This window comes from Bombina bombina, chromosome 5 (assembly GCF_027579735.1).
Source record: "Bombina bombina isolate aBomBom1 chromosome 5, aBomBom1.pri, whole genome shotgun sequence".
Taxonomy (NCBI): Eukaryota; Metazoa; Chordata; class Amphibia; order Anura; family Bombinatoridae; genus Bombina; species Bombina bombina.
The window spans coordinates 542,382,384-542,394,597 of NC_069503.1; positions in this window are offsets into that span (position 1 = coordinate 542,382,384).

Consider the following 12,214-nt stretch of genomic DNA (forward strand, 5'->3'; position numbering starts at 1 on the left):
ATTCCCTCAAAATGAGGAAGATTGGAGGCGACTCAAGAGGGAATGCTATGCAATAGCTGAAATGACCAATGTTTTGTGAGCAATAGATTGCACCCATATTGCGCTGCTGCTCCAGCAGAAGAGGGCCCCTACCTAAATCTCAAACACTTTCATAGTTTGAACGCGCAGTTCGTTTGTGACGCACGTATGAGAATTATGAAGGTGTGTGTGAATTTCGGGGGGCCAGTCATGATGCCCGTATCCTCAGACAGTCATTACTCTGGCGGCAGTTTAAGGACAGTTTCCCCATGGGTGGCTCGTTGGTGAGTACTTGTGCACAGCATGGTTAAATAGTTAGACAATTGCCACTGTAATGTTCGCTAACAGTTGTGTTTGTATAATGTGCAAAATGGGCAGATATAGGATGCGCTTTAACCATTTGTCTCTTTCAGCAAATGTCTAGTTTTAGCGAAAAATATGTAGCAGGTCAAATTTTAAATGTGCAAATATAGGATGTGCTTTAACCATTTGTCTTTTTCAGCAATTGTCTAGTTTTAACGACAAACGCATATGTAGCCGGTCATAGCTTAAATGTGCAGATATAGGATACAATTTAACCATGTCTCTTTCAGCAAATGTTTAGTTTTAGCGAAAAACAAATACGTAGCAGGTCATAGCTTAAATGTGCAGATATAGGATGCGCTTTAATAATTTTTTGTCTCTTTCAGCAAAGGTCTAGTTTTAGCGAAAAACAGATATGTAGCAGGTCTAGCTTACATGTGCAGATATAGGATGTGCTTTAACCATTTATTTGTCTCTTTCAGCAAATGTCAAGTTTTAGCAAAAAACAGATATGTAGCAGGCCATAGCTTAAATGTGCAGATATAGGATGCAATTTAACCATTTATTTGTCTCTTTCAGCAAAAGTCTAGTTTAGGTGATTTTCGTATACACAAATACATTGTATCATTTTAACAGTATTCATATGTATGTGTGTGTGTGTGTGTTATGTCAGAAATCTATTGCAAACATATTTACATTGTTATATCTGGTGATCCTGTAGTAAGACCCAAGAATTTGGGGCATGTGCAGAATCAGCAGTCTGGGTTCATCCCAATCAGTGGGTCACAAATACAAAGGTCAGAAGTGGAGCAGGTTTCTCCCCTAGACTCGGATGTAGGGAAAGGAGGGACGAACCAATCAAGTTCAGTGATGCAAGAGAGGTACCAACTCAGAACCAATGGTCCCCAAAGCAAATACAAATAACTAATGTGATAAATTTGTCAAGTGTAATATTAATCACAGATCAAGTTCATGTACTCAGCCTAGGCTTAGGTTTCACCCCATCATCCAATTTCAGTATGTTTCAGACTATTTTAGACGTTAATCGTCTAGTTAGGAACCTAACTCTTAAGAAACACTTTAAAGATTATGACAGCCCTAGTGTTGTTAAGGAAACCTCTTTGAGAACAGATATGTCAGCAGGCTTTACTAATTTTCATGAATCATGTGATGTGGTATCCCTACAACTTCTGGGATCTGAAACTGGTTTTGAATCAGGAGGTATTAGAACTGATCCTAAATTTAAAAACAAATTCAGGTTTTATCCTATTCATAATAGAGGCCCTATTATTGAGACATTTCATACCTGTATAGAAACTGATCTTATGGCTTTGGTTGAATCTATTAAACAAAACACTTATAAATATACTGTAAGTCCAATCTAACTAAATCCCAAAAAGGAAGCACTTATATCCTTAGAACAAAATAGTAACTTGGTCATCCGTCCAGTGGACAAGGGAGGGTCAGTTGTGGTCCTGAATAGGCACATGTACATTACTGAAGCCAATAGACAGTTAACTTATGTACGTGACATCAAGCACATTCTGAATATGATTAATTAGATTAAATGAGATAACAGCTATTTTGGCTTACTATTGATGCAGTATCCCTATATTTGTCAATTCCCCATGAAAAAGGCTTGCTGGCACTGAAATTTTTTCTCAAAAAAAGGGGGGGGTGATGGCACTACTGGAGGTATTTAAAGATGGGCTAATAATAATCCAAAGTTGGCCTTATTAACAGTAATTGTACCTTCCACAATGAAATAAATCAGCCGTCCAATGTGCCAGGATTAAAGGTATAAAATATAACTTTTATTAGCGTATGCAGGTAAAAGTAGTAGTACATATTTCAATATCACAGCTAGTAAACCAGTTAGCTCTATTCACCAGTCCAACATGTTTCGTGCCTTGACCGGCACTTCGTCAGGGATAGGGGTTACCTGTGATTGGTGCAATTTAAAAGTATACAACAACCTATCATGAATGACCTAAATCTTTACACCTATCAGGGCATGTAACACCTCACACGTCATGAATTTGTTTTCAACGATATAGGTCAATATTCAGAAAGGTAATCAAACATTCATAAAAACTTTAACATACCAACTTAACTCCTATACAAATGGGTGATATTAGAAAAAGGGGATCTGGAATTAAACAAATGTGCTGGCGGTGCTGCTTGTCGATATTAGTTCCCACTGTAGATCTGATTCTATTGTTACAAACTCGTTACTGTGTTTAACAATGTATAATAAATATATATTTTAAATATACTTACACGTTTACGAAAGATGTAGCAAATTAGTAGCTTTGATATATTTGCACAGTACACAAAATAAGCTGCGTATTAAACCCAAAAGTTGTATTGATATTAGTTGCCTTACTATTACTTAAGAGATAAGAATCATAAAAAATCAGAATTTTCCAGAAACACAGTAGTATTCACTACACCATACAGCAGACAATATCAACAAATTTGCTCTATTATCAAGAAAAATCGAGCAATCCTAGACAAGGATAAATTGCTAGATAATGAAATAATAGAGAATATAAAGTTTGTACCAAAAAGAGCAAATACTATTGGAGATAGTCTTAAAAGGCATTTTGATAATAAGGTGACCCCTAAAAAAACATGGTTAACCCCAAAAAAAGTTTTTTTTAAATGTGGAACGAGACCGTGTAAATCCTGTGAATATGTAGATATGGGTTTAAGTTTTACCTCAAGTCAAACTAAAGAGGAATTTAATATAAAACAAAATCTTACATGTAATTCCACATTTGTTATATATTTAATAACATGTCAATTTTGCAAAAGCCAGTATGTAGGGCGTACCTCAAGAATGCTCAAGGATAGGATAAGAGAGCATCTCTTATCCTTTGATGAAGAGGAACCCAAAACACCAGTAGCAAGAAACTTTCATACCCATGATCTATAGCTTTTTCCTGTAAAGCTATAGATCATGTCCCCAGAGTAATAACAGGAGGGAACAGACAAGATTAAATAAAAGTGAAATGTATTGGATATTTACTTTACAAACAGGAGCTACCAAAGGAATTAATGAAAAATCTGATTTGAAACTATATACAGGTCAGTAAATAATATCAAAATCCAATTAGGGAGGTATGAATAGATGATGGTAGGTGATACAATTGATGAGAATTATATTTAATTTTAAAATGAGTACATTTTCCTTTCACATTAATTACACATTCACATTTTAAAGCCCATTTTAAATAAATATTTTGAATAGATTTTACACTCATCAAGCACAGTCACAGTTTCAAGTGACTTTTTTCTTCACATTCGCCTAAGATTTAGAGTTTTGCGGCCAAAGGGGTGCGTTAGCTACGTGTCTTTTTTTTCTAACGCACGTTGTTTTTAACGCTGGTATTACGAGTTTACAAACAACCTTCTAACGCGACTCCTAACGCGTCTATTTTATACACGTAATCACGCCCGCACTAGACAGTCTCCCATAGAGATAAATGATAAACCAAACAGGCATTTTTCACCTAACACTCGATCTTGCGAGAAATACGCACTGCTCGGTCATATGACGTATACCACATAATGCACAACTGAAACACACTGCAAATATCATAACAACAATCACAAAGCATAGCACATACGCATTACACATTCATAAGCGGGGAAAAACAAACATTACACTAAACGAGTAATACACATATACCTTACGATCCGGAAATACGGAAAAAAACAACACGGAAAAAAAAATGCACACTCATACACAAGCTAAACACCCGCATTCAACATTACAGAATATTAGGACAAACATACATTTACAACACTTCACAAATACGTCACCATCACCAATTAACATTTACATATACTACTATTGGACAATGTTATGGAAAACGATCACTATGACATCATCGCATTCTACACATTCCACAAATACTAACTCATTATGAGCATGCGCAAATTCACACAACTAATACACATTGCACGCATACTAATTACTAACAAAGCACACCTGAACACAATTTACAAGGCAAACTGGTACATCATTAAACATTTACATAGGCTATATAAGCACGCCACAAGCATGGCTTCTTTGACTGTGTTGCTGGTGGGTTTTTGGAGAATTATAGAGATTTAGTGCCTTATTCTGAGTTAGTGTTAGTGTGAGAGAGTGAGTTAGTGGTAGTGTGAGCTAGTGGGAGCGTGAGTTAATAAGAGAGCGGTAGTGAGCGACAGTTGGTTTGGGTGAGTGTGCGAGTGCTTTTACTGTATATGTAACATAGTTACACGCAAACACATTCAATACATACATACACTTATCAATAACACTACATTACACTCCATACCCCATCCCATCTCATACTACATTCCATACCCCATTCCCTGTAGTCCCATTCCCTGTAATCCCATCCCCATCCCCTAGTTACATTTAGTTTACATATCCTCCTTTTAGTCTTCTTATACATTTTGGTTTGTTAAATACTCTTTACCCTCTTTTCTTTATATCCCTTTCACACTTTGAGCACTTTTTTTGTCTTATTTATTTATTTATTTTGAACCCTTTCATTTGTGCACAGTTACTTTTTGTTTGAGTAGTTAGAGCATAGTTTAGGGAAGAGATGGAAGAGGAGGGCAGGCAGGAGATTAGTCAGGGGAGAGGGGGGAGGAGAAGAACAGGACAGGAAGGGTGGCAGGAAGTTGTGGGTGAACCCAGCCACTTGGTTCAAGATGGGCCCAGTGGTGGACAGAGTAGGGCTTCACAGTCCGGGAAACAGAGGGAACCATCATAGGGGAAGGCCAAGCCGACTAGAGAGGCGAGGTATACCATGGAGGAGAAGGAGGTCCTCATAGAGGCGTATATGGACAGGTATAGGATGCTGCAGGCTCAGAAGGCCACCCCGAGTGACAAGAGGAAGCTCTGGCAGGAGATAATGGATGCAGTTAATGCAGTGGGGGGCCATAACAGAGATATCGACTCAATTAAACATCGCTACCGGGACTGCAAGATGGAGCTGAAAAGAAAAATAACCAGGGAGTACCAACATGCAACTGGGACCGGTGGCGGGCCTCCACTGACAATAGAGTATTCCCGATGGGAGGAAATGTTGCGTCCAAGCATCTCCAAGGTGGCCATAGTCTGGATCGGAGGAGTCGATACCGGGAATCTGCCACTCTCATCAGACAGTAAGCTCATTTAAGAATCTATTAACATCCAAAATAAAGAAAGTATTTATGGCTATGATTAATGCTATTATGCTGTTTAACACATTATTACGTAAACGCATTCACAATTACCTTGTGATTACATTAGTATCTAGGCTACAGGTTAGGTGTGCATTTAAACAGAATGAAAACAAACGCAAAAACATTCAGATTGACCAGATAGATATCACAAACACGGTTTGGAAAATGCGGAAATCGTATTGATTGTTAGATTTCAAAGTGGATTAATGAGGCTGCATTTGTAATTCAATTGTAAGCAAAAGCATTTACATCTTTATTTGGAAATATGTTAATATATACATTTCTTTCTTTTTGCAATATACAGAGTCTGGTGGGGAGGCAGCACAGCAATTACAGGCTCCTCCTTTACCCAGGTATGAGAGTGGTGGGGATGAATTGCCACCTCGGAGAGAAATGGAAGACATCCCTCAGTACTCAGAAGAAGAGGCCCCTCAAGCACCAGCAGGCCACCGTACACAACAAGTACCTCAGGAGGAGATAGCCGAGGTGCAGGTGTTGCTAGATTTCATAGAGCAGATGTGTGCCTCCCGGAGGGAAAATATTCAAACTCGAAGTCAGATGACAGAAGATCTTCATGCCATTCGAGAAGGCCAAAGCGAAATTATACAGGGCCAAAGAGAAGTTATACAGGGCCAAAGAGAAATTGTACAAGGAAAACCAGATTGTGCATATTCTACAAGATATGTTTTAGTTCTTCCGGGAGGCGCCTGCTGGGCCATCTGCTGCTGGGCCATCTGCTGCTGGGCCATCTGCTGCTGAGCCATCTCATCTTGTGCCATCTGCTCCTGGTACTCCTCAATCTCCTCGTCAGCCTGGTCATCCCAGTACTACTCCTTCCCCTCTTCCCACAACATCTCCGATGAGAACTCGTCGGAGGGGGCAGTTGACCCCCCATAGCCTCAATCTTGTGGGAACAGGAGAAGGAAGAGGAAGTATTTTTTTTAGATTTTTTTAATTAAATTTATTTAATGTGTAATGGATAGGTATGTGATGATGTGGTCTTCTTACACTTGTGGACCACACTCTGCATATAATCTGCTTCTATGGGACCAGGTCCATGGAGGAAGATTGTTTGCAGAGTGTGGGTTACAAGTGTGTGGACACCACATCATCACATACCTATCCTTGTTCATTACATTGATTGGTTTCTGTGATGTGATGTGATGTCCAAACTGTTTCCCTAATCGCAAACAAAATGACCATTACAATTATACATGATGGCATATTACTGCTTGAATGCCAATAACACAGCTTAAAGGGACAGTCAGAACATTATTGTTTACAAAGAAAACACTGTATTACGCATTATTAAGTTTGAAAGAAAAAAAAAGAGAAATACACGTTTGACTTATGTGATTACCCTTGTATCTATGCCTCTGAAAAATGACCACTTATTTATGTTATTTGGACAGACCAACATTTTAGCCAATCACTGATCAATCCAGGGTAACTATGCTGTATGAGCTCAAGGTTTTCTATATGAAAATGCTATCAAAATGCCCTCTAGTGGTAAAAATGCATTCAGATTAGATGCTCTTCAAGCTCTAAGAAATGAGCACATGAACCTCCTAGGTTTAGCTAGCAACTAAGAATAACAAGAGAACTATGATAAATTGGTGACAAACGTTTGAGATCATTAGAAAAAAAAATGCATTTTTAGACCTTTTTGTAGTAGTGTAACCAAATGCGACGCACGTATGAGAATTATGCAGGTGTGTGCGAATTTCGGGGGGCCAGTAATGATACCCGTATCCTCAGGCAGTCGTCACTCTGGCGGCAGTTTAAGGACAGACAGTTTCCCCATGGGTGGCTAGTTGGTGAGTACTTGTACACAGCATGGTTAAATAGTTAGACAATAGCCACTGTAATGTTCGCTAACAGTTGTGTTTGTGTAATGTGCAAAATGGGCAGATATAGGATGCGCTTTAACCATTTGTCTCTTTCAGCAAATGTCTAGTTTTAGCGAAAAATATGTAGCAGGTCAAATCTTAAATGTGCAGATATAGGATGCGCTTTAACCATTTGTCTCTTTCAGCAAATGTCTAGTTTTAGCAAAAAACGAATACGTAGCAGGTCATAGCTTAAATGTGCAGATATAGGATGTGCTTTAACCATTTATTTGTCTCTTTCAGCAAATGTCTAGTTTTAGCAAAAAACAGACATGTAGCAGGTCATAGCTTAAATGTGCAGATATAGGATGCGCTTTAACCATTTGTCGCTTTCAGCAAATGTCTAGTTTTAGAAATAGATATGTAGCAGGTAATAACTTAAATGTGCAGATATAGGATGCAATGTAACCATTTTTTTGTCTCTTTCAGCAAAAGTCTAGTTTAGCCAATTTTCGTATACACAAATGCATTGTATCATTTTATTTATTTAAATGTATTTTTTAATATAATTTTGAAGATGTAATATTGACATTTTGTCATGTTAATTATTTATAGGTGATTCTGGTTACATGAGCCGGCCTTGGCTCATTACACCAGTACGTAATCAAGCTGACGATGCCCAAGAGCGCTACAATCGTGCGCACAAGCGGACTAGGGCTGTCGTGGAGCGAATGTTTGGGCTCCTCAAAATGCGGTTAAGATGCCTAGACAGGTCTGGAGGAGCCCTCCAATACAGCCCTAGTAAGGTAGAGAAGATCATTATAGCCTGCAGCGTCCTTCATAACATAGCTCAGCAGACTGGGATGCTGCAGGCCGTCCAGACGCCCCGAGACCTCCTCCAAGAGGAGGAGTACGACAGTTCTAGAGGGGCCATTCCAGGACGAGGGGGTCAATGTCAGAGTCAACATCATCAACCGCCACTTCAGAGGTAAATATTATAAGTTATATAGGAGCATTGCGGATATGAGACTTTTAGTAAAATGAAAGTAGAATTGTGCGAACATATTAGGATTGTTCAAGAAATGATTAGAGCAAAATCACCTGATTTTCAAGACATCAGATGGTAAGTATACAAAATGTATGGACCGAGATGGGGGGGGATTTTGCCCAATGAGCCATCATATGGCATACAATTAGTTTACATGTATTATTTAGTTTAGACATTATTAGATTTTAGATATTCTGAAAGGGATAAATACCACATATAGCAGATAAAAGGATACTCTGAAGCACATTAGAATTGACAAAGTCATACATCAGAGGTTAAGTATGGACAATGTACAGGGAGTGCAGAATTATTAGGCAAGTTGTATTTTTGAGGATTAATTTTATTATTCAACAACAACCATGTTCTCAATTAACCCAAAAAACTCATTAATATCAAAGCTGAATAGTTTTGGAAGTAGTTTTTAGTTTGTTTTTAGTTATAGCTATTTTAGGGGATATCTGTGTGTGCAGGTGACTATTACTGTGCATAATTATTAGGCAACTTAACAAAAAACAAATATATACCCATTTCAATTATTTATTTTTACCAGTGAAACCAATATAACATCTCAACATTCACAAATATACATTTCTGACATTCAAAAACAAAACAAAAACAAATCAGTGACCAATATAGCCACCTTTCTTTGCAAGGACACTCAAAAGCCTGTCATCCATGGATTCTGTCAGTGTTTTGATCTGTTCACCATCAACATTGCATGCAGCAGCAGCCACAGCCTCCCAGACACTGTTCAGAGAGGTGTACTGTTTTCCCTCCTTGTAAATCTCACATTTGATGATGGACCACAGGTTCTCAATGGGGTTCAGATCAGGTGAACAAGGAGGCCATGTCATTAGATTTTCTTCTTTTATACCCTTTCTTGCCAGCCACGCTGTGGAGTAATTGGACGCGTGTGATGGAGCATTGCCCTGCATGAAAATCATGTTTTTCTTGAAGGATGCAGACTTCTTCCTGTACCACTGCTTGAAGAAGGTGTCTTCCAGAAACTGGCAGTAGGACTGGGAGTTGAGCTTGACTCCATCCTCAACCCGAAAAGGCCCCACAAGCTCATCTTTGATGATACCAGCCCAAACCAGTACTCCACCTCCACCTTGCTGGCGTCTGAGTCGGACTGGAGCTCTCTGCCCTTTACCAATCCAGCCATGGGCCCATCCATCTGGCCCATCAAGACTCACTCTCATTTCATCAGTCCATAAAACCTTAGAAAAATCAGTCTTGAGATATTTCTTGGCCCAGTCTTGACGTTTCAGCTTGTGTGTCTTGTTCAGTGGTGGTCGTCTTTCAGCCTTTCTTACCTTGGCCATGTCTCTGAGTATTGCACACCTTGTGCTTTTGGGCACTCCAAGTGATGTTGCAGCTCTGAAATATGGCCAAACTGGTGGCAAGTGGCATCTTGGCAGCTGCACGCTTGACTTTTCTCAGTTCATGGGCAGTTATTTTGCGCCTTGGTTTTTCCACATGCTTCTTGCGACCCTGTTGACTATTTTGAATGAAACGCTTGATTGTTCGATGATCACGCTTCAGAAGCTTTGCAATTTTAAGAGTGCTGCATCCCTCTGCAAGATATCTCACTATTTTTGACTTTTCTGAGCCTGTCAAGTCCTTCTTTTGACCCATTTTGCCAAAGGAAAGGAAGTTGCCTAATAATTATGCACACCGGATATAGGGTGTTGATGTCATTAGACCACACCCCTTCTCATTACAGAGATGCACATCACCTAATATGCTTAATTGGTAGTAGGCTTTCGAGCCTATACAGCTTGGAGTAAGACAACATGCATAAAGAGGATGATGTGGTCAAAATACTAATTTGCCTAATAATTCTGCACTCCCTGTATGTGACTCTGCTTCACAATTTATTGTTATAACATAAGACAAAAGAGGCTACATATGCTTAGTAAGCTACTGATATAAATAATTTAGGAAATAGTTAGGGGGAGGGATGCAGAACTATGTACCATTTTATTAGAGATTTTATTTACACTTTATTTTCCATTAGTGAAGAATACCAGACTGAAAGTGAAGAATACCAATGTGATCATGCCTGTTGCATTGTCTTTCAACTGTGCTGACTTCAAAAACCATACAAAGACATGTTCACATGGTAAGTGTACACAATTGTCTGGAAAAAGACTGGGGGGATGCAGGATACATCCTATGGGAAACACTTATGTTTCCTCATTTCTTTTAAATGGTATTTCACAATCCTCTATTTGGAAACTGATGAATGTGACACACAATGAAAATAAACTGATATTTTGGGGGATATTTATCAAAGTGTCAACTATGTTGCATTCCCGGGCATCAATACACTCGCCAAACATTGTGGCTGTGGATCTGAATACGATTTCCTTATTTATAAAAAAAAACGTCAAAAACACATGCGTCAAGTACGGTGCAAAGAGCATCGGACTGTTGTTAACTAGCAGTCATCGGTCTTGCGTGTATCCAGGTTTTTCCAAACTTTATTTATACCATTTTATTACTGTCCACGAACAAGACATTTCTCTTTAGCACATTATTGTATATAGTGTAAATGTATTCTTTTTCTGAGCAGGACTCATTGTGAATATAGCAAGTAGCGACATATTTCAGGCAAAGTGGAAAGGGAATTATTAGAATTCTCTTTAAGATTGGACATACATATTTAAGTATGTATATACACACACATATATATATATATATATATATATATATATGTGAAGAGAGAGGGTTGTAGGTAGTTGCGCCACAATTAGAGCAATAGTAGTTGTGCAGTGAAATGCTCTATGAGGATGTCCAATGCCTGCTGCTATTAGTGATGTCTCATTCCTCCTGGGTGAGACTAAAGTGGTGAGAAGTGGAATCGGGTGTGTTCTAATAGCGCTTGCAGAAGATGTTCCTCATAAGCAAGTGGGAGGGAGGAAAACAGAAATGGGAATATCCCCAGATGAGTAATGGGTAGTTGAGATGGAAATAAATAATAATAAATGCTCACCTGTTGGATCACAGGGACCAGCGATCAGCGACGAGTAGAAATGAGTGGTGTGTGTTAACACCAAAGCACATGTAAGGGAGACAAGGGAATATGCACCCAAACGGATATTTGTGTATATATATATATATATATCAAAGTATAAAATGATATGTGAATAAATATAGATATTTATAATTATGCAGGACCAAGAGGCAACCACTTAGTTACTGTGGAAACGGGGGCTGCTTGTGGGAACTTCCAATTCTTACCACACTGTATATTTGGACAGAGGGTAGAAAAGAAGGAAGTTCCTATTTAGTATAAGCTGATAACCAGAAAAAAATTATATAAAAATGAAAATGAAAAAAATGAAAAATATTTTGGGATATTAAAAATGTATACGTGTGTGCGGAGAGATGCAAAAAGTGTATTAAAAACAATTACAATTTATTATTATTCTCATTAAAATAAAAAAATTGTATATATAAATAACAGATAAAAGCATACGAAAAATGCAAAAAATGTTAAAAACGATAATACTGATAAGGGGGAAGTAGTACGAAAAGACAGTTGCCAAACGTAAAAAAGGGTTGGTAAGCGGCCAGACAGCACGGCAGAATATGGTGCCGTGTAGATGGCGGTTTTACTTACTTCAGTATAGAGCTGGGCAGGAGGACCAATGGAAGGGTCCTAAGGATCGAAAAAAGAGGAAATGCGGCTGAGACAAATAACGCTGCACGGAGCAGCTAGTGACAAGGTCTCGGCGTGTGTATCGGAATTCTGGAAGTGACGTCACGAACGTGCGTCATG